Raw genomic sequence first — 23,771 nt, 5'->3', positions numbered from 1 at the left:
CTAATTCTCCTAGGTAATTCTGATTCACAGAGAAAAGCATGACATTAGATAATACTACCTCATTTTCCAAAACAGGTGAGACTCCATACTGTATATGAACCCAGAAACTGGAGGTGATTAGCTCTGAGCATGTGATTTTAGATCTTGTCTTCAACTTCTTAAAAATAAAGAATGGATGGGTTTGACTCTTCTTTTTATCTTTAGCTTCAGAGAGGTAAAAATGACATAATCTACTCTTGTACTTTGAGCCATATTTGACTTGAATATATGCCCTTTCTCTGATTTTCAGGTCATGGAGGGAACAACTTATCTTGAAGGACCTTGCAGATCCTTGCAGTATCTCTGATGGGGGGGCAGCTGGGGCAGGGAGGGGTGTTTCATGATGGTCATTTCACAGGCTACATGCATGCATACCTATACCACCACCAAGTACCTATACCAGCAACAACAAGTCAGCTACTTGGTGATATCAGAGGAACAATTATTCTTGTCCACACTTGACATTGTCCATGAAAGACACAGCTCAGTCCTCAATGGTTTAGTCTTTGTTTGGAAAAATAAGTTACAGGAAAAAAAAAAAAAAGAGTGTGTAAAAGAGAAAAGGAAATGTGTATATTAAATAGATAATAAATGTGCAGCAATTCTAAAGAGGATATGACATCTGACCTTACCCTACTATTGCATCATCTGTGTTCCATGAACTTTACAAATGCCTCCTTTCTTGTATTTCTATACATTAGGTGTAGTTAGAAGTTTTGCGTGCCGATTTTTCCCACTTGGTTGTAAATTCTGAGTTGGAATCACTAGTTGCGCTACCATTGTGTCCTGCTGAGTGACTGAAAAATGCCATCACTGGAGACTGTATAAAATGAAGAGATGGTGTGTTCTGTGCATGCCCATCAGCCGCTCAGGTTGTCCCATTATTTTCTCTAGGATCCTGGGAACCTGGGAATTGGTTTCTTAAAATTGCATAGTAGCAATTTTCAGACTAACTTCTTTACCACCTTCCGATTTTTTTGTGTGTTTTAGGGTCCAATTCTCAGATAACAAAAAAAAAAAAAAAGTGGTCTACTAGGGAAAGAAGATAAGAATTTCTGGGATATTTAGCTAGGATTTGAATATAGGTTGTTATATCAACAAACATTGCATCCAGGGATGGGGCTTTTATTTTTAAGAAGCCTTTATTATTATATACCAAAAAGTATTACATGGTAAACATTAAAATATAGCCTATATATGTAACATATACTATGTGTAGATGTATATATCATGTATGTAAATATTTTTATATATGTGTGTTTTATATATAGATACATAAAACAAAGAGCAAGAGGGTTCCCTCTTCCTTATCTTCCTCTCATCTCTCAGGATTGAGAAGATGAGCAACATGCAAGGAAGGAACTTTGGATGAGAAGTCAAGGTACATAGAATCTAATCTATTCATGGCTTTGCCTGAACATAGTGACCTGGACAGTCCATTCCATCTCTATTCCTGTTTTTGCAGCTTGAAGATGATGAGGTCTGGCTAGGTGATCTCCCAGGTGAATTCCTTGGTGAGAACTCCTCAGGTGAACTTTTACTGCACTGTAATTCTGTAGACTCACTTAACATCTATTATAATGGATTTTTCATAAGGCATGTGCTTCTTTGAGCTGCTCTTCAAAGAGACACAACACAGGAAAGAAGACCCTGTAAATATGCCTGGGTTACAGAAAGGCAGGGATGTGGGCAACAAGCTTTAGTTCTGGCTTAGAGGACACCAGAAAGCATAAGCTCATGGGCAAACCCTTCTGATTTCTGGGGTTTGCTTCCTCCACTTGGGAAGTATAGGAAATGGCCCACATGCTATGTTAGTCTTCCGTGGGCTTGGGTGTAGGATTTCAGAAATCTGGGTACACAAGGAAATGGGCAAAAGTCATCTGATTACAGAGAACGGTTGTTTTGACATTGTATTTTGTTCCTTGATCTCCTATTTTCAACAACTCACTTGCCCTGATTATTTCTTTTCTAATTAAGAATTACTTGCCCACCAATAATAATATTCTAATATAAAGGGTAGCCAAAGACCTATTGAAACGTTGCCACAACAGATGTCTTGCAGTAATGAGTAAGAGAACAAGTTTGGGGCCAATCAGGGCCCCCAATCCTCTGGGGGCGGGGCGGGGTGGGGGGGAGACAGCAAGGGTGCTTGGGTCGGAAGGGGGTAAACTATCTTGAACTATCTTTTCAGAACCAGACTGAACCTCATCCTGGGACAGGGACCAGGATGGGAGTTGGGGCATCCTCCCATCCAGACCGTGTCTCCCTTGTCTCACTGCATTAGTATGAGCGGAGTGTTGAGAATGAAGATGTTCTGTAGCAAAACTCAAACCAGCAGCCAACCCCTGAGGTCAGCAGCTGAGGTGGTTGGTAGGGGGACATCCCCAATCACTACCAAATCATTCCTCAACCCCAATGTCCAAAAAGTCTCTTATAGAAGGGGTTAGTCAGAGCTCTCCCAGAATCTGAGCTCCGAGTACACCATACGTGGAGGTCTTTAAGCAAAATCACTTGCTTCCTGAATCCTATCTGCCCTCTATTATCCTGTAATATAGAGGTCATATAGAGGTCCCTGAGGAGTGCCATTTCCCAGTTGCAAGTGAGTTGCTTGAAAAGCTCCCCCTTTGCAACCCAAATACAAACATTCAAAGGTATTAGCATACCACCATCTTTTGTATGAACTGAAGATACTTCATCTTATTCTTTCCACCACTCTGAAGAGGAAACTGCATGCCCACGTGCATTTGCCATCTCTCTGCGTCTTTCTCCTCATCAGGTGTCCAATTTTTGTGATAACAAAAACATGCACCTAAGCAACTGAGTGCGTGTATGTCGCTTAACAACAAAAAAATAATAAAATAAAATAAAATAAAATAAACCTCTGAAAGTGAAATGCAATTACCAGGTTCAAAAAAAAAAATGCACCCAGTTTCCAGAGCCTATCACATCTCGCGCCTCATCGCGCAGCTCCCCCCAACACTGCTCCTGTTGTGTCAGATAGTGGCAGTGTTGAGCCCGGGAACCCGCGCCGAGCCCGCGGCGATCCCCGCGGCCGCCCAGTCCCCGCGTCTGACTCCGGCGCGCAGGAGCCACTGGGCCGCGAGGGCGCTGGGGAGCGGGAGGGGCGCGAGGGGGCGGCGAGGGGTCACCGGTCGGCCTCCACGAACTGTTTTCCTCCTCCCCCAGCAAGACCCCACTCCCTCCAATTGATCGAAATTCACCGAAATTCACCGAGAGAGGGAGGGTGTAGGGAGAGGTCGCTTGCTGGTTACCGGCTGCGCCTCCCCCCGGCTCGAGCCGGGAAGCGGCCCCCGGACCGTGGGGCGAACAGTGTGGGCGCCCGCGCCCCCTCCGAGGCAGATCGCGGGGTGGCGGTCCCCGCTCGGCTCGCCGCGCGGCCGCTCCGATCCTCCCCCCCTCCCCCGCCCGCGCCCTCCCCCTTCCTTTCACTAGGACTCCGGGACTCGGGAGAGGGCGCGGGAGGCAGGCACACGGGCCCGACCCCACTCCAGCGCTCGCCGGGGACGCGGGCGGGCGGCGAGGGGACGCGGCGGGGGCGCGGGGCGGGCGCGGCCATGGAGCGGCGGCGGCGGCGGCGGTGGCAGCAGTAGCGACCGCGGGCGGACGAGCGGGCGGGCAGGGCCGCCCGGCGCCGCGGACCGAACTGCACAGCTCAGCAAAAGCGCCCTCGCCCTCCGCGCGCCGCCTCCTGCGAGCCCAAACCCGGCAACATTTTTTAAAGCTCCAATCCATCCTTTGAAGAAAAGGGAAAAAAAAATAGCATTGATCGGAGAGACGGGGATATATATATATATAATTTTTTTTTTTTTTTTTTTTGGCTCCTGCTAAAATTAGCCGGGCTCGCCGCGCGCCTGTGTGCGAGTGTGTGCGAGTGTGTGTGCGTGCGGGCGTGTGTGTGTGTGAATGTGATTACTCCAGGACTCCTCGGGCTCCGGAGACGCCATTTTCCCCCTTGATATCTCTCTCCATAAATCGGTGGCGCGGCGGAGGCGGCCGCGCCGGGCGGGAAGCGCGGGGCCGGCCGGGGCGCCCGCCGCTCGCCGCCGCCTCCGCGCGCCCGGGGGCCCCGGCGCCCCAGGAGCGAGGGCGGCCCCCCCGCGGCTCGCCGTTTGACAGATGCTCATCGCCATGGAGTTGCCGCAGCAGCACCTTTGGGGGCTCGGGCGAGCGACGGGAGCCGGGATCTGAGCGAGCGCCGGGGCCAGCGGAGCCGGAGCCGCCGGGACATGGGTGAGCACGCGCCGCGACCTTGGCCCGGGAGCACGGCGCCCAGCCTCCCGCGGCGCCGCGGGCCCCCGCACGCCCGGGGCCGGGGGCGGTGTGTGTGCCCTGTATGCAAAAGTTAACGTCGCCTCGCCGGGGCTTTGACTTTGCACCGGGCGGGAAGGGGGAGACGGGGCCGAGGGGGCGGGATGCCGGTCCCCGCCAGGCTGCGGAGGATGGGCGCGATTCCGGCCCGCCCGCGGGTGGGCAGCGATGCTGGCTCATTTGGAGTGGCCCGTTGGTGGCCGCGATGGTGGAAGCGTCGAGCGGGAGGGTTGGGAGCTTATTGAGTTTCGCCTAATCTGATTCCCCCCCCCAACCCCCCCGCCTTTTGCACCCTCCCTCGGTCCAGCCGCCGGCTGCCGGGGCTGGCGGGTTTGGCGTTGGTGGAGTGGACTCGGGAGGGGGAGGGGGTAGGGAAAGGGGTGGGAAGCAGCGGGATATATATATATTTTATTTTGGGGGGTCTCTTTGTAACTTGCAGGTTAAGTGGAGCTAGAGAGCTACATTGTAACCTAGTTGGATGGGGGGGGGGGGTATGAGAATCTAACGTGTCTTTAATAGAAAGAAGAACAGGGAAGAAGTGGTCCAGCCGGCGAAGGTTGGTGTGTGCTTGTGTTGTGGCTCTGTGTTAGTCTTTCTCTTAAAATCTTAATCAATGGATCTGAGTCTCTTTCTCGTGCTCTCCGGTTTTGGGACTCTGAAAAGACAGGAATTCCCTTAAAAGCAGACGACTGCCTTTTTTGAAAGCACGCATTGTGTGTGTTTCTAGAGGAGCCCTGGGCTGGAGAATTAACGGTAGGCTTTCCCGTTCGGTGGTTTCCAGTGGGAAATCACTCCGGAAAGGGAGCCCTTCAGTATCGATTTATTGTTTTTGTCTTTCAAACCATTATCTCTTTGGCTAAAATACTGTCTGAGAAGTTCCACAGAGACAGAGTCAGGTAAACTGGACTGGGCAGATCTTCAGCAAGATGGTGATAACGGTGATGCCGTTTTGGGTGTCTGTTTGTGATGGAAGCATTGCTGGGTAATAGCGATTTCTGATCGGTAGAGCATGCTGGTTCTAAAAAAATAAGTGACTGCCTAAATGCTGTCTTTCAGCCCCCCCTCCCCTACACGCTGCATACACCCCTCCTCCCATGACCCACACGCTTACAACAATTCTGAAATCGGATCCAACTGGAAAGATTTTCTTTGGATATCGGAAAGTTATGCAGTTGGAAGTGGAAGATGAGGCTAGAGGTACCGGGGGTGTGGGGAGGGGTGGTTTCTGATTGCCCCCTCCTGCTGAATTGATTCTTTATGTGTGTGTGTGTGTTCTGAGGGTGTGTATATCCATCTAAAAGGACTGTTGAGGGAAGGATTTCCGATTCGTTTCCGCTTCAAATAAACTGTCCTGATAATCTCATGGTTGGCGTCTAATGCTAAAAGGCCAATTTGTGTGTCTCTTTATCGCCTCAGAAACTCTTCCAAAAGGGTGGGTTATTCTGGAATTCTATAACAGCTACTTTTCCTTCCAAGCCCCCACCCCCTACCCTCCACTATCCACACTTTTCCCCTTGAGTTCAGTTGGAGTCTGTGGTCTTTAAGAAGATCTAATACTACTTGTTTTCCTCTTACATTATTTTTTGTTCTCTTTCTTTTCATTCCTTTGCTCTGTATCCTGGTTGGTTCCCCCCCCCCCCTTGTAGATTCGTACAAAAAAACTCATTTCATAAAGTAGCTGTTACTAAAACTATCTTACTGTTGGGGACCCACCTCCTACCCTCCTTTAGTTCACACAGGTAAATCTGATTCGCCCCATTCAAACTCATCTTCATTTGCAAAACGTGTGTATATGCGCGCGCGCGCGCGTGCGCGCGTGCGCGCGCGCGCGTGTGTGTGTGTGTGTGTGTGTGTCGGGAGGTGGGAACAGGAGTGGAGTAGAGAAGAGGAACGTGGAGAGGAAGGGTGGTGTTCTGTGCAGGCCACATCTGCAGCACTGGGGCCAGACCTGCACGGTCTGGGAGAGTTTCCTTTGCTTACCCCAGTTAGACGTCGTCTGGCCGGGATGGGGAGGCGGGGCCAAACCGGCCAGGGGAGTGTGAGGGAGGAGAAAGTTTGTAGCACTTTAAAATGTAGCCAGTTTACAATCCCTGGTCACTCCCTCCCCCTTCTCTCTTCTGTGGCTTCCACCATCCTGAGACTCCTGGAGGGAGGCTTGATCTCCTGCCCTGACGCAGGAGTCCAAGGTTTCAGAGCGAAGTTGAAGATGTTGTGTTTTCCTCTGTACTTCGTGAAATTCTCTGCTACCAGGGAGGGGCGTTAAGACAGATCAGAAGAGTAAGGTGGAATCTGAGAATATTTGCAAACTTCAGGGAAGGTAGCCTGAGAATATGGGGAGACCAGGTACTCAGAAAGTGCGGCTTTGCCCCTTATGCCTCCTCCCCCGGTAAGACAAAAAAAAATCTTAGTCTTGGGAAGTTGAATTGGTGCAAAAGCTGGGCTGTGGGCAAGGCTAGCCACTCTAGTAACCTGAGCTGGGCTGGGGGAGGTGGTGGTGAGGGAATGCAATCGGGAGCCTGAGGAGGGAAACGGACTTGTCGCGCGGAGCAGGGAAAATAGACGCGTCACTGGAATAAACAAACTGGCCTTGGGGGAGGGGATGGCTTGTAGCGAACGTAAGGGGGCGTGGCTGAAAGGCAGCGGTAGGGTAGGAAGGGGCCACTTCTGGCTTGGGAGAAAATTATCAACTGCCTTATATGTTCATAAATGGGCTAGGCAAGTGAAGGGGTGTAATCCGATCTTTTGTATATTAACATCACAGTGTTACATAGGAAGGCGCTGCTGGCAGGCCCAGTTTTGGACTTCACACCTGGGAATCCTAGGGGTATCCCTGAGTGAACCTCTTCAGTGCTGGGAGGGCTTCTGGTCATGTACTTGCATTATTCACAGCAAGGTACTTTGTAAATCACAAAGTAAATCACAAATTTACTTTGTAAATCACCTGACCAAAATAAGGGTTGTGAGAAAGAGAAAACAGTGTTTGGAATATTTGTAGAATTTAGTTGAAAACAGTAGGTGGGTAGAGGCAGGAGGCAGGAGTTTGCTGAAGAAGAAATAAATAGGTAGGCATTTCCTCTGGATTCCTGATTCCATTTTTGCTGTTATCTTGACTTTCAATTCCATTAGGGGCTGAATCGATACTTCTCTGGCACAAAAACGTACCTCTAGGAGAGTTCTTTCAAGCTGGTCATTATTTTGAGATGTACTTCAATCTCTGCTCAAAGCTTCTCTGTAATATGCAAAAGGAGGAAGATGAGAGTGGTTAGATGCATGGGACGTCCTTTCTGGATTCTTGCAGAGACACTGAAACTTGGCTGGGCCTCAGCCTCCCAGAATGCCAGTTTTTCCCTTGGAGACTTGAAGTTTTAATTGAAACCAGAAAGCTATTGAAGGCAGACCCAGCCAATGAAACCTTGTTTTCTCTGCTGCTCAGGAATGGGAAATAAATAATTTTTTGCTGATGGCATTTCAAGTTGCTTCAGTTCTGTTCTTGCCAGAAGAATGGGGTAAATTATTGTTAACACATAGGCATTGTCAGGAGTTGCAGGGCTTTAAAAAATGGGATGGTGTTATTGAGTTTACTCAGGTCCCCACTGGAGGTCTGTGGGGAAGGGCGGGGGAGGGGGGCTACTCTTGTCCAGGAGTTTCTTCCCTGAAGAAAAGGAAGCCTCATAGAGTCCTTGCCTCACATCACTCTGCTTGGTCCTTCGGATCCTGTGATGAGGGGAACAAAGCCATTCAACTTCCCTTCCATTCTGTGATCTATTATGAAACCTGGGGAGCTTCTTAAAATGGTTTAAGCCAGGATTAAGTGAGAACCATCACCATCCTACATAGTGCCTTCGGTTTGAGCTTCTGTTAGAGCTATTTCAAAGGCAGCCCTGGTGTTTTGCAAACTCTTCATCGAGTTGCAGACACTTTGGGTCGCCTAACACTTGATAAATGCAGAAAAGTAAACACCAAGTTATCTACCCCATGATTACGGAGGGTAGATGCCAGCTTAGTCTTATTTCACTCTGGGTTTTCATGTCCATTTTTTACTTAGCCTTCAGCTGGATTCCGATGTCAACTTGGACATACCAGGTTGGAGCAATATGAAGTGTGTGGGGAACTGTGACCTCAGATGACCAAGTGCAAGTTCATGGGCCCTTAGAATTCTTATCTGGAGTTTTCAAAGTTCTTTCAAAGTTTTAGGTCAGAGCAGCATCCCTTTCAAGGTTGGTTTTCTTATCCTCAGAGGGTACCCTCCAAGGTTGAGGGAGCATTTTTTAAAGCAGCCTTTGGCTTACAGTTGACTTCCAGTTCATTTCAGAGCAAATGATGCCAGGGTCACATGGAGAGTGAGAGCAGACCTGAGGTCCACGGGACACCTTTTGAGGAAGCAGATAGCCCTTCCCAGGAACTGATGATGAATTGGGGTCCACAGACTCTTGAGAAATAATTGTAAGCGAAGTCAGCTGAGCTGATCCCTGGCAGGCCTAGGCGTCCACCTTTCTAAGTGCTATGGGGGTGGGGGCAGGAGAATGAATGAATAGTAAGCAGATAAGAATTGCAGAACTTTTACCTGGGACCCCAAGGCTCTGTTAAAGTGTGAACAGCATCACACCTGAAGTGACAAGATCTGCTTCAGATCCTGTCCTTACTACCTCCCAGCTAAAGGACTCTTGGCAAGTTATTTAACCTCTTTGAGCCTCAGTAACCTAATCAGGAAAATAGGGATAAACATGCTTACCCTGCCTACTTCACAGGGGTTGGGAGGATTAAATAATACCAGCTAATTTCTGTAATTGAACTCTGAGAGGATTTCCATGCTGCCTCCTGGAAATCTGTGCCTGGGATTATTGTCTCCGTAGCCCAGAGGTTAATAACCCTCTGGTGTGACCAGAAATGCCTATAGGAGCCCTTGGGTTCTAAGACAGTTGGGGGATACTTGTTTTCTGCTCATGAGTTGACTCATAAGAAAAATGTGTGCATACATGTTTGAAATCAGTTGAATTATTCGATGCCTTGTATAAGCCATGTGTATCTAAGACTCAGAGTCTCAGATAATAGGCAGTTTGGGCTCGCAGATGTTGGGGCTCAGGAAATGTTCTTCGCTAGGAAATGAGAGGAACAAAAGGAAAAAGACATGGACATGCACAGAGTCGGGGCAAAGGGGGAGAGAGAATGAGAGGGAGACTCTCCATAAGGAGCCCCAGGGGCTGAGCAGTAGCATCTAGGTTGAAGTGTTGAGCCTCTCTTAAGAAAAGAACTCCTAGCAATATTGCCTCTGTCCCAGCAAACCTAGTACATTGTCTAGAGTCAGGAAAGTTCTTCACAATCAGTTTGCTGCTGGCCTCCCCTCGATTGCTTCTCTTTCTCTTTCCCATGATTCCTGGCTGGCCCTGTCCAGCAGCCTGTATGCACCACACACCAGGCAGTGTTCTCCAGTGATCCCCATTTTACACAACACTTGCTGACCTCTGCTCCCATCAGACCTGTTTCCTCGCTCACCTTGGGCCCTCTGGACGTGTGTCCGCCTCTGCACCTGGGCTGGCTCTGTGTTGCTGCCTCCTCTCTGGAAGGTGTCCCGATGGGTCCCTTTTCGCCAGAGCATGCACCTCTTAGGACATCAGACCAGCTCTCAGCTCTGCACCCCGGTCTCCAGAGCACTTCGGGTCTCAAGCACTTGCCTGGCAACCGGCTCACAGCTCAGGCTGCCTTGCTGTTTGTTGTCACTACCGCCCTTGGCTATGAGTCCTTCAAGAAAGGGACCAGGTTGACCCCATGAGGGGCTCCTCCTTGGGAGTGAGTTCCATGCTGTGAATGAATGGCAGAATTTATGCAGAGGTAGAATCTTAAAAGCAAATGTTTAAGGTGCGCCAGAGCTCTGCTCCGTGAAGGAGCACAGTGTGCACCTCTTATACAGAGTGAATGAGAACCACTTGTGTTAATGGCTTTTTATACTTTTGGCTATCTTTCAGGGGCAATCACCCACTCCGTCTCTCCCTCCAAGCCTACGAGGTAATGATGTTTTACCCCATGTACATCCTACCATCCGTGGATCCACTCATTCATCCAATCATCAGCTGTTTCTGAAGTGCCTCCTAGAGCCTCGTTGGCACACTGGTGCACCCAGCTCTTGGCTTTCTCTGAAAATTCCAGTTGCTTTTTTTTTTTTGTCCACCACACTCTTTTTGGCACTTAACCATGCAATCTTCTTTGTTGCTTTAGTCCAAGTGCTTGCCCACTCCTCGGTGACTGAGCGAGCCTGGCCGCAATGGAAAGGAAGCTGGTGCAGAGAAATGCACTCGGCGGGGCAGGTCCAGGGTAGGGCTTGAGGGAAGCAGGCCATGGGCTGGGCTGGCCACCTGTCAGCCTCTGATGGAGGACAGTCTGAGCTGTCTTGTCCCTTGCTGGAGGCGTCCTGAAGTAAAAGAGTTTGATTGCTATGGAAGGAGGGGACCATTCTGAAATTCAGTGATTGTGTAGCTAAAAATGTCCCAGGGATTTTGAAGCTTTTTTTTTTTCTTTTTCTTTTCTTAAAACTCAGAGCTCCTCAGACCCATTTAATGGCACCCCAACAACCATCCAAACCCATCTCTTTGGTGAGAGAGCTGCACGGAGACAAGGAGAGAGTGCGGATGGCTAAGTGAAGGCTGCTGCCTCCTGCGCCAGTGAGGCATCTGGAATCTGTTTTCGTGGACCTCTTGGATCTGGGGGGCGGGGTGTTATTGTTTTGTGTGGATTCCACCAGGCACGGAAGCTGAGGCCATGCCTGTGCTCCTGAGCTGTCCTCTCCATCCCCATAGCAGAGTCTGCCCCTGCTTTGGCTATGTTTGGTAGTGGCTAGTGAGTTGGCTTCTGTGCACTTTGAGGTCAAAGAGCGTGTTCCCCAGTCTGTCCAAAGCCAGAAGCCTCTGTGATTTGGGTTGGGGTGCGATCAGGAACGTTGGGCTTTGAATCTGAGGCCTGTGAAAGTTCAGCAGGAATTCTTAGTCACTGAGGAGCACACTGGTTGGATATTTAGGAAGAGGGAGGTTCTGCAAGCCACCAAGATGAAGCAGTTATTTTTACGCTAAGACTTACTTGGGATGGGTATAAAAAAAAATAAAAAGCAACACCATTAACCTAACTTGGTGAAAAGCAATTTCTTCACTGTTCCTTCTATCTGCCAAAGATTTTGCAGTTCTCTCAGTGGAAAGAAGCTGCTTGAGTTTGAACTTGGGGCTGGAGAGATGGGGGAAACTGGAGATTTTGAATTTGATTGATTCAAAGCAGTAGCCTGATGAGAATACTTATCAGAAGCAGTTGGGACACCATTGTTGTGCTTGCAGCAGAATAATGAAATCTGGGTGGCAAGTCCCTTGCAGTTGTTGGTGGCTCTGCCTGTGACCTATTATTTGAGGAATGAGAGCTTTGATTTTTTTTTTTTTAAGTATGGATTAATAATGTTGGCTAAAAATTAGAATTGTTTTTTTAAAAATTTTTTAAAAGATTTTATTTATTTATTTGATAGACAGTGAGAGGGGAGCATAAACAAGGAAAGGGAGAAGGAGAAGCAGGCTCCCCACTGAGTAGGGATCCCAATGCAGGGCTTGATCCCAGGACCCCAGGAACATGACCTGAGTGAAGGCAGACGCTTAATGACTGAGCCACCCAGGTGCCCCAAAAAGAATGATTTGTTTTACGACTCCTGTGGACCTTCTTTCTGCTTGTTATTTTGTACTCAAGAGCTTGCTTACAGTTTTTTGAGTTTTTTGATCCACAAATACTTATTAAAATCTCAAAATTGCCGCTGTGCAAGCCATTGTTCCTGATGCTTTTAGGTGGATAGGGTCTGGTAGGAGACATGACTTTTGCCCTTGGTGAGTGGACAGTGTATCTGTAGAGACATGCATAGCTCCAATGGAAAGCTTCACTCTCTGGGCGCCTGGGTGGCTCAGTGGGTTAAGCCGCTGCCTTCGGCTCAGGTCATGATCTCAGGCTCCTGGGATCGAGTCCCACATCGGGCTCTCTGCTCAAAGCAGGGAGCCTGCTTCCTCCTCTCTCTCTGCCTGCCTCTCTGCCTACTTGTGATCTCTCTCTGTCAAATAAATAAATAAAATCTTTAAAAAAAAAAAAAAAAAAAAAAAAGAAAGCTTCACTCTGCAGCTGAAGTGGGAGCACAATCTGATGGAATTGTACTATTTGTATGATCAGGAGCAGTCAGGGAAGGCTTCGAGGAGGATGTGGTGTGGGGTGTGACAATAGAATTGGAATGGAGGAGGTTCTTGGTGGGTAGAATAGCTTTGGCACAAAAGCAGAGGTGGAACAAAGTTCATATGTGCATTTGGCATTGCCACAGGCAAGCAAGAGCTAATCACGAGGAAGCAGGGCAGCTGGCAGGGGCCGGACAGCCCTGACAATCAAGGTCCAGCTGGCTGAGGTTGGTGGGCAGATCACCCATGGGAGGCATCTTGCTGATGGGAGGTCTGCTCAGTGGGAAAGACCAATCCCTGGGGCCTCTAAGTTGGACCCACAGTCTGGCTGTCCAGAGTTTTCATTCATACTCATCAACTTTTCAGCCCTTTGACTCAACAGACTTTGTTTGCTTGTTGCCACTTACACATGCATGTGACCAGACCCTGATGGGCCCAGGGGGGATGCCAAGAGATGGAGAGGACACTGTCTCTGCTTTCAGTCTTGTAGAAGACTTTGTAAGAACTTATGAAAACCAGGGGAGGAGTAGCAGAGGACAGTGACCTAGGACTAAATGAACTGCGGTAGGAACCCAGGGAGGCCCAGAACCTCGGGGGTTGGGCAGATCCCAGAGAGCTTGGAGAGCAGGTGGGGCATGGGCTGAGTCCTGAACAATGGGACATTTTTGCATACGTTCAGAGCCCCAGAGAAGATACTCGTTTTGTTAATGTAGGGACAGAAAGAAGATCACTTCTTAGGGACCAGTGTTCTGTGCAATGTCAGGGGAGCAAGACAGATGAAACGGGGTCCTGTGAGAAGAAGGCTAAGGCTGCATGTTGAGATGGGAGCCATGACCAGTTTTCAGAATGCAAGGGGAGTAGACACGAGGACCAGAAGGATGTGCCCATCAGAAAACGTTCACACATACCACACAAGAGAGAACCCCGACATCTGACTGTCCCATCCACCACTGGGTTTGTCAGCTACCAGCTCTTTGGTCTGGTCAAAGGTCTATAGGCATCTTTAGAATAAATAGTAAACTATATACAAGCATTCAGAGTAGGGATCAGCTACTCTGGGGAACAACAGTGCCCTGATGCTGGTATTCATCAACAGGAATTTAAAGTACCGTTGGAGAAGGACATCTACACGTTTTCATAACAGTGCAGTATTTAAATGGCAGTTCAAGATTGCTGAAGAAGGAATATCGTCAAGGAACGGAAGTGCTGCTAATATTTGTTGAGCTCTGGTAGGCCCAGCATCCCCTCTGTGGCAGAAGCACAGACACGCAGGTGTCAGGTTATACTGTAGATCCGAATGGCAGTGAGCAAAGCAATTGTGGAATGAGATGCTTAAGTTGAGGAACTTGAATTAGGGCTGAATAGGGAGTGGGGTCGAAACCAGAGGCCCTTGAGAGAAGGACTAGGGAACTTCTTATTTGTTGGATTTTTTAGTTTTTTCCCCTTTGCCTTCATGGTAGGCCTATAATTTTTGTCCCCAATTTATAAATGGCGGGTGGAGGACCAGAGCTTACGTTGACCCCTAACTCTGGGTGTTTAAAGACTGGTGGCATTATGAGTCGGTGGGAAGTAAGTGACATTTGGAGTCAAAGAGCACTACTTCAGTGATTTAAATTACTTCCTCAACATCAGTTTTTTTATCTTTAAAATGGGCGCATCATGGGGCACCTGGGTGGCTCAGTGGGTAAGGCCTCTGCCTTCGGCTCGGGTCATGGTCCCGGGGTCCTGGGATCGAGCCCCGCATCGGGCTCCCTGCTCAGTGGGGAGCCTGCTTCCTCCTCTCTTTCTCTCTGCCTGCCTCTCTGCCTGCTTGTGATCTCTGTCTGTCAAATAAATAAATAAAATGGGCGCATCTCAGGGTTAAATCCAATAAAAAACCTGAAGTACCCATTGTATCCTAGATACATGTTAAAACTTAGGATCCTTTTCTTTGCCAGGTGGCTCTCTCGCTTCTGCTTGGACATGAAATGTGATCACACGGTTCTTTCTTACAGGTCTGCCATATTTCAGCTCCTGGGGTGCTATTCTGCGTATGTTACTTCCTGTTGTCCTTGTACAGTTCTGTGAAAAGACTAGGAGGGCAGGTGAGAGAGCTGATACCCAGGATTGGAAGTGATGTGGTGAGTCAGACGGCAGACTGGTCTTGGAGCTCGCATCTGTAGAAGTAGCCAGGGCTGCTGCATTAAAAGCCAGCACCACCTTTTATTTTAAAGAAACATTATCCCGTGAAAGTAAGACTGTAGGCTTTGGAATCATATAAACCCTGAATTTGATTGTGGATGTGGTAGAAAGAGTGCGGGCTCATGAGCAAATTATTAACCTCTCTGGACTATTATTTCTACATCTGTAAAATGAGGACAGGTCTTCTGTATAGCTGGGCTGCTGTTTCGATTAAACTCATCACGCCTGTTGAGGTCATTGGTTACACCCTCACTCCCGGCGAGGGTGGGCTTTCCTTGACTGCATGGAGGTCACAGGTACCAGGTGATAGGCGAGAGGTAGAGCTTGCCCTACTAACTTGGAGACTGCCCCGGCCGGCCAGCGCTTTAGAGATCTTCCCCCAGGGGCCCCAAGGCTCATGCTGTTGTGCTGTGTTATTGGTTCCCAGAGGAGGCACTGTTTTTGAAGCTAGAGCTGAAACTGTTGGTTAGGGCATAGTGTGCAGCTTTAGGCCTCAGGAGTCTGATTCTGCTTGTCTCCCTGTCATGGGGATCCCTGAACACGGGGACTACTCCTTCCTGCTGCATTCGGCTCAGCCAGATGAAAGCCACAGACCCAGCATGATCTATAAGGAGGTGGAAGTTACCAGCCCAGCCTTAGGAGGACTCTGGTTGTCAAGTTGCAGGAATAAGGCTTAGCACCCGGGAATATCAGAGCTGCAGGGGGTCACAGAGTTCACCTAATTGCATCCCTTCGTTCTACAGGTGGGGTTGGGGAGACACAGGGAGAAAAAGGAACGTGCGCAAGGCCACTCACTCCAGTTGGCAGAGCGGGGAATTGAGCCTGTAATTTGTACTAAACTCAGTCATTTTCCTCCATAAGACAAACTGGGAAGAAGAAAAAAGCAATACTCAAACAACATCAAACACTTAAGTTAGCAGGTGCAAATTAAACTATTTGTATGTGCTTCCCATTGTATAGGGAGATTGGGGAGGTTGGCCTCCAACCCCTGTCCCTCAGGCTTTTCTTGGGATCTGTGAAGAGAGGCAGCAATTAGCCAAATACTAGCTTAGATGACACAGACTGGGGAGGAAATCACATTTACCAAAAAATTTGAGCGTCCACCAAGGTGATCCCAGCATGCTCTTTCATAAATATCTTCTTTAATCTCCAATTACTTCTCAAAACAACCCTTGAGGTAGGTTTATAACCCAGTTTCCAAATGAGACTTGAATAGTATAAACCTATTTTCTAGGAGCAGTTAGTAAGTGGGAAAAAGAGGCTAAGTAATCGAAACATGTGACATCAGATTGGTGTTCCTTCCATTCTTCTTTTCAAGGGGAAATGTAGCTTGGACACTGGCTGTCGGATCCTTACTTTGTGTGCTCCTTGTGCTCTGAAGTGTCTCAGAGATCCATGTGAAACCCAGCCCCTACCACTGTGGAGTTTCTGGTCTGGTGGGAGAGATAAATAAGTAAAGGGAACATTGTAGTACACTTTGCTGAATGCTTGGATAGCAGAATGCCCAGGGAAGCGAGAGCAAGACCATTTATGGGTGTGAGAGAGAGAGTTGTGTGTGTGTGCACATGCTTGCGTACACACAACAGGAAACGAATGGAAAAGGAAGGTCTAGCCAGCCTTCATGAAGGATGTGAAAGTTGACCCAAATCCTGAGGATGACTTAGAGGTGACAATGTAGAGAAAGGAAAAAGGGCAGCCAGAGGAATTAGTAGGGAATCCCTTGAAGCAATGCAAATCAGGGGACTTTGGGGGAGCCATAGCTCAGCAGGGACCATTGGGGAATGTGGGGGGGCGGGGTGCAGCACTGAAGCAACACTGCTTGGAGGAGGCCATCTGTGGTCAGGAAGCTACCACCCAGGTACCTGGTAGAAAGAAGCCACTGAATCTGACCTTCATTCTTTGCTGTGGGCCACTGGTGTGTATGTAGGGTTAGAAGGCCATGATGCAGAGCTGCCCTTGCCCTCATTGATTAAGAGCTGAGTAAGGGTTGGGTCACTTGATCAATTTATCAGTGTTTATGGAGCATTGACTCTGGGTATTTCTACCGTAGGAAGGATTTTAGGGATGCATCACTCAGAGTCATGGGCACCTCAGTCAAATGACTTTTGGTGGCCTCTGACACAGTCTCTCATTCAGCATTTACTCAGCAAATAATTTGGAGTGTTGCTCCATGGATCAGGGGCTGTACTAGGCTCTGGGGATTCCACGGTGAACCAAGCAGATACAACTCTTACCCTCAGGGGCTTACCATCTAGTGCGGCAGGAGACAGGGTACAGAGTTACAACCAAGGGCATCATGCGTGTTTATAAAATATAATAAATGCCAGTGAGGAAAAGCTCTATGCTCTAAAGGCACAAAATAGGGACTCCTAATACAGTCCCTATTTGACCTGGGCCTGAGTAATGAAGACCTTAACTCAAGGGGACAGGAGGAAGTTCCAAGGCCCATGCCAAATCCGTCAAATGGGAAGGGCCACTTCTGACTCCCCACCTAAATACCTTAGGTGACATAAAGAAAGATGAACACTCATCTACCCCCCAAATCAAAGTCAGACTGCCAGTCTCCTGAAAGTATCTGGGAAGGGACTCTTAAAGCTTTAGGCCAGTGAGCCTAGGTCGAAACACATTAGCTTCCCTATCTGTGGGGAGGTAGAATTACACTCCATTCTTTTATACCATTTGCCTTCTAAGATTGGAAATGCCTAATTTCTGTTAACTAGAAAAATCAGCAGTCATCAGGTCTCCTGCATGGGCGACTTGAGTAAGACAGCATCCCTTCTACCATTGTTATACATAGTATCAAAGTCTACAGCTTTCAGGAAACAAATGGAGGAGATGGAAGGAGGGAGGTTTGGGAGGAGTGGAAGTAGGGTATTGACTTCTGGGCATAGGTGGGTCAAGTCCAGCTCTGAGGGAGATATAAAGAGCCTTGTCACAGGGCCTAGTAGGCATTTCAGCTCTTCAGAGTTTCAGAGCATCTGGCAGAAAAAGTTCTCAGAGTCCAGCAAAATAGTCACAGATAGATGTCTACTGTCAGTGGTGTTCTAGTAAATGCTTAATGCCTTGTTCTCCAGGTTTGTTTTTAAGCTGCGATTTGTGGAGTTTGCTGATTCCTCTGGTGTAAACGCTCCTACCACAGCAGGTTTTCAAGCTACCAGCCTGACCCCATTGCATGTGGAGTTGGGAAGAGAGATACAGGACAGGTTCTCAGGGGCTGGCTCTGGCCCACTGCTGTTATTGTTGGTGAGAATCCGAGATGATGGGTTCACTGATAGCAGCCATAGCCCTAGAGAAGGAGGATTTGAGTGCCTTCCAGATGCAGAGTCCAAAGCAGCCCAGTGCTTTCTCTGTAGGTCAAGATTGCTCTGTAGGACACTCTCCTCATTGAGAATATGAGCAAAGAGAAAGAACCAACATGAGGCCTTAGAGCGAAAAATACCCAAGTAAGGTAAAAGGAGCGTATCATGAACATTAGTTATTCCAACGGCAGAATAAGAATTTTAGGAAGATGCCAGATATCTGTGCAGGAAGAAACGTGGCCCTGGTGGGCTAAGAGCACAAAGGAACAGAGGGAGGACGCGGGCATCTAAAGGCATCAGAGTCGGCTGGAAGGAGCATGAATGAGGTAGAGAAAGGAGAGCGGGATACAAGCTGTGCAATAGCAGAGGGAGACCGCCACGGGAAGTCGAATTCCGTTGCTATTATGGAGGATAGTTTGAGGGTTTGTGCTCACTCCCATAGCGCAAAATCAAGAAATGGAAACGTGAGAGAGAAGATGAGGGCAATCGGGGACAAAGATGAGAGTCTGAAGTGAGGGTTCTGGGGAAAAATTGAGAAAGAAGCCTAAGACACTGAATAGAAGAAATATCTAAAGGAATGATCGAAGAGGAGATTCCCAAACTAGGAAGAACCTGCCTCTGTAAATCCGAAAGGCTCATCGTGTCGTGGGAAAAATAAAAGGAACGAGATCCATGCTATACTCATTTTGTCGTTAATAAAATTCTAATGGAATGGAAGGAAAATCTTCGACTATAACAGCATAAAACAAGGTGCCTACAAAGGAAACAGACCAGGCTGGCCTCCATTTTCTCCTCTGTTACTTCAGATGTTAGAAGACAGTTTTCAGAGTTTTGAGGGAGAGAGGTCCTAGCCCAAGGATTATGCTTTGGCAGATAAAGACGGAAGAGGTGCCTTATGGGGATTCGCAGAGCACAGAACTGACTGCAGTGGGGCTTCAGGGGAAGCGTTCTGGGGGAGCGGGGAAGGTCAAGAATGAGGGGGAGGAGTCTTCCCATGTTTGTGATTGTTTGCCTCTAAGACGGTATGGGGTGCAAGTGTTATTTTTATTTTTATAAGGAGCATGTGGTTCTATTAAAAAAAAAAATAAAAGCTATAACCTAATAAGGTAGATCAGGAAGACATTTGTTCCATCTTGTTGATGAGACATAGCGGCCCAGAGAGTGCTTATGAAGGCTCCTACTTGACAGGATTAGGTCCAGAATCCACGTTTTGAGTTCAACAGAACTCAAATTCTGTTTAACAAAATATGCCACGGGCTCTGCTGGTTCCACCATATTGTCTCTTTGGAAGGCAGCAGTCGTGCTGATGGATGGCCTGCGTGTGGGTAGTGCCCTGGGAGCAGAGCAGATGGGAGAGGTGGATGATGGTCAACCAGCATTTCTTGAGTGTCCAGTATGTGCTGGGCACTGTGGTAGACACGGGGATTGCCGGCATGAAGAAAGAATGTATTCCCTGGGACTCATTCAGGTTCTGAGACACTTCTAGCCAAGCAGGATTCCCTGATCCCTCAGAGAAATAATTCTGAAGGTTCACACCGTCTAAGTTGGAGTGCCCCCATAGGTCTAAGTTGGAGTGCCCCCATAGGTCCGTGGCTGTGTTGGGTAAAGTTAGAGGCTTGAGTCTGGAAGAGCCCTCCCTCCATTCATTGCTGAGAGAAGTATGGAGTAAGGGACTCCGAGTGGCCTGTGTAACAGTCACTGTGGGTGGCAGAGCCAGGCAGGAGCAGAGGGCACGTACCTGGACTCCTCCCCACCATGTTCTCTTCTAACTCACCACCCTGGTTCTCGCCCCTCTGTTTCCATGGGACCTGCTGGGCAGTTATTTCCTTAGCAAGTCTGATTCCTCCTATCCCCTGTCACCAGGTCCTGCAGGCAGCCACGGAAGGGTTAACTTTAGTTGGACTGGGAGCCGGAGCCAAGTACAGAGTGTCCATTGTGCACCCGCCCCCTCCACCCCCTTCGGAGGAGTCGCTGACTGCTGGAATGTGACAAGGCAAAAGGTTTTCACCTTGCATTGGCTTCCCTCCCCTGGGAGTGTGCAAGTGGGTGCTTGTGCTCACGCTCACGTGTTGGCAGGGGTGCACCGCAGGAGAACTCTCAGTTGTCTTCCAGACTCACCGAAAAAAGCGAACTGTGAATTTGGGGTGTCAGGTACGTGCCGGGAAGAAGGCAAAGGAAGAACAACAGCTCTGTGTGCTGGTGAAGTAAACAGACAGGTTGGGTTTCTTTGCTCTTCACTTTTGAAAGCTTCTTTTTATTTTTTTAAGGTGAGGGGGGGTGCGTGTGGACGTCGGGGGCTAGACTGTAATCCTCAGCGTGGACCGCGTGAATTTTGCAGAGGGTGCTTGGGCGGTCAGAGCGACAGTGGGAGTCCTTAGGACCACAAGACTTGGACTAGCTGTCAGGGAGCTTAATTCATTTTCTTTCAGAGAGAACTTGAAGTCCTTCAGGGGCCCGGTCCTGCACTGGGTGCTGAAGCGAATGTAAGAGTTGTAAACCACATTTGGTCTCAGCCTAAGACTGAATTGTAATCGAGGAAGGGAAATACAATTTGTGTACTCAAAACAGCTAGAAGACAATGCAAGACTAGGATTTAGTGGCAAGCTATCCAGCCGGGTGCAGTGTAAGACAGGCCAGGGTGTGGAGGCAGAGGTCCAGAATTTATAAAATGTTGCTATGGAAAAGTGTAGACTTGGGCATTGACCTCAAAATATGGGAAGGTTTCGGATCTGTTTGTTTGTTTGTTTGTTCATTCCTTCTTGTGACAGACATTGGGAGAGGACCAACTGTATGCCAGTCATTGCGTGGGTAGGTAGAAGGGTTATAGGAAAAGATCCTGTAAAAATACCAAGAGGGAAGAGTTTTATGTGTTTGTAATGCCACTGTGGGGACTGGTTTGATTTGAATAGGAAATGCGAGTTGGTGGCCAATGAGCCCTAAGACTGGATTCTTAAGGTGAGACCAGTGTGCAGAGACTGGAAGTGATGTGCTCCTGAACCCTGGGCTGATTGAAAGTGCATTACTGTTTGATCTCTGGTATTTATCATGTCATAGTCAGACTGCCCTGGTTCAGGTCCCTGTGCAGCAAGAATTGAATTTCTGCTGTGCCTCCACCTGGTCCCCCTGCCTCTACTATCAGGTTCCATTAATTCATCCCTTACACTGCATGCTGGAATTATCTTCCTAAAGCACAGCTTTGATAGTGCCCCTTTCCTACTGACATCCCTTAAATGGCTTCCCATTACCTGTAAGATAAAATCCAGCTCATTAACATTGCAGGCAAGGGTGTCCCTGATCTGGCCGTACCCTTTATCTCCAGCTTTACCTTCCACCGGTCCCTATTTCGTACAGCACCTCTTGGCTGAAAATCAGCAAGATGCTCTTTCATGAGCGTCACCCTGCAAGCTCCTGCCCCAGGCCTTGCCTCATGCTGTCCCTTGTGTCTTCCTTCTTCTCACTCCACCTGTTGCTGAAGCCCTTGAAGGTCAAAGCCAGATTCTGTGCTCCACTTGAAGCCTTTCCCTGTGCATTCCTGTCGATTTATCTCTACTTTGTCCAAGGAGGAAACATTTTTCTCTTTCCTTTGTTTCTCTCCTTTACTATCGCTCATGTAAATATCTGCTCTGTTTCAGTCATTTTCCAGATCCCTCTTCAAGAATAGAAGCTCCCTGAGGAAAGAGACTGTATTTTCCTTCTTATCTTAGGATCTTGACTGGAGGAGAACTGAAAAACAGATTGTTGGATTTTCATGTTTGGCAAACCTCTTATGACTTGAGCTTTAAGTTTTGGGGCATGGTCTTCTACATCAGTTAACGATTTCTACCTTCAAACCTAAGGAATTCTGAAGGGAATCTTTTTTTTGAATGGAAGATACTGTCTTCGTAATATGCCCATTGCACACTGCTCTCCATTCCCCTGTAGTCAGATTTCATCATCTCGTTTTCATCACAGAACCTGCAGTAGTCATTCAAAGTTCCAAATGGATATCATTTAGGAACTTCTAGTGGAGAACTTGTGTCATTTTTTCCCTCACACAAGGATAGTTTCATCGTACATACCTGGGAATTAAAAGGTAATGTTGAAGATTCCTGCCAGGGGAAGTAAACCACCAGGCACTACCATAAAGCATGGTTTGCAGTTCCGGTGGATTTGAGGTACAAGCCGAGAAAGATCTGCTGGACAATTGCTGCTTGAGAAATAGGAACACATTCTAAGGCATCCGCATGTCTCCTCCAACAGCTAGTATGGTGTGCGATGCCAGAATGAATGTTGACTTGAATCCGACTTTTGAAAAATTATATAAAGTTTTGGGGTGGTAGGCAGACCAGTCCAGATGAGACAAAGAATCTTATAAGTAAAAGAATCTTCAGTGGTCATTGGGTCTCACTGCCCTCCCCTGCCCCTAAGTGGGGACTTGGTCCCTTTGATAGCCTGGGGCACAGGTGGCTGTTCAGTCTTTGTGTGGCAGATTCAGGGAAGTTGCTCTCACTCTCTCTGTCTAGAAGCCTCTTCTCTTCTAGAAATGCTGCGTTCACTGGGTTTTCCCCCAAGAGGAAGCAGTTGTAAGTGTGTCTTTCTGCAGGGCTGAGCAGTTTCCAGGAGCCGAATACGCACCTGGGTTCTTCTGGGGAGCAGGTTCACCCTTGCAACCCTGGCTGCCTTGCTGGCTAGCTTCCTCCCAGGATGTCGGCTGAAAATGTCCTGATTCTAGAGGGAGAAAATACATGCCTAGTCTCCAGGCTTTGTTTTTGGCTCTTCTGAGTGTGCCTTTGCAACTGTTGTTGGGCATTTTCTGGTCAGCACAGGTGTTGGTTAATACCTTATACGTTGCTGGGCTCCAAGGTAGAAACCGAAGGTGTATGGTGGTAATGTCTTCTGCTGGGAAACCTCAGCGTTTTGAGCCACTTAAGAAGGCTCGAGTGTGATCTCACCTACAGCCTAGGGGTGGAAGGAGACAGAGTATTGGAGTTTTGTGTGGCCCCAAGGGCTCTCAGTTTTCTCTTGAGGATGAGCATTGAGCTTCTTTTGGGGCTTTGAAGATGATGAGTCTGAAATTGGGACTAATGGGACATGTGGTGAGTAAGGGTGAGGGATAGTTTAGCTGGTCCTGTGATGGTCTGACCCGACTGATGTTTCTAGTTTCCTCTGGGAGGAAGGCAGAATCAAAGCTCCAGGGTTGCAGAGGTGGAGAGGTTGGGAGAACCATTCCTGGCATTTCCAAAGGCCTGTGAAATGCTCCCTCTCTCTCTCTTTTCTCTTTTTTGTTGCCACAAAGACAGAATGCTACTTCGTTTAAGGACCAGAGAGGGAATTAAAACTGTCTTGAATGGCTATTTTTATCTAAATAATTGATCATGATTAAATATCTTTTGTGAGGACAAAAACATTTTTAGCGATTGTTTTGCATTAATCACAGCATTCGAACGGATTCTCCACTGAACTCTTTATGTTTTCCTCTTTCAAGCCTGCATCTAAGCTCTGCGTTTGTTTTAAGAAATAAAGATAATTTTGTGTAATTGAAATAATTTAGCATGAAAAATGATAAAGAAAGAATGGTCGGGAGGTTAGCTAAGTGTGTTCCTCCAAGATGATGGAGGGCTTCGCCCCGGCATTTCAGGGGCGGGGGAGGTGGGGGGTGGTGGTGTTCAGTTTGCAAACTGTTCTTCACGCGTGAGAGGGAAGTGGTGCGAGAAGTCAGCCCAGCCCCGGTCCCACAGACCTGCCTCAACACTTCAGACTTCCC

The 23,771-nt window shown here is 48.2% G+C and overlaps 1 protein-coding gene across 3 annotated transcripts in view; it reads left to right on the top strand.

Annotated features, from left to right (window-relative positions):
• The first annotated feature begins 3,120 nt into the window (after positions 1 to 3,120).
• SETBP1 (SET binding protein 1) overlaps positions 3,121 to 23,771 on the top strand; it is a 363,307-nt gene continuing 342,656 nt past the window's right edge. Inside the window, exons 1-2 of one of the 3 annotated variants that reach the window (XM_059139957.1) lie at positions 3,121 to 4,290; positions 19,892 to 20,028. The gene's annotated coding sequence lies outside the window, so the exon portion shown is untranslated. The other 2 variants (XM_059139956.1, XM_059139958.1) reach the window with 2 other exon arrangements.

The sequence above is a fragment of the Mustela lutreola genome, chromosome 11 (assembly GCF_030435805.1).
Source record: "Mustela lutreola isolate mMusLut2 chromosome 11, mMusLut2.pri, whole genome shotgun sequence".
Taxonomy (NCBI): Eukaryota; Metazoa; Chordata; class Mammalia; order Carnivora; family Mustelidae; genus Mustela; species Mustela lutreola.
This window is presented reverse-complemented; position numbering and strand designations above follow the sequence as displayed.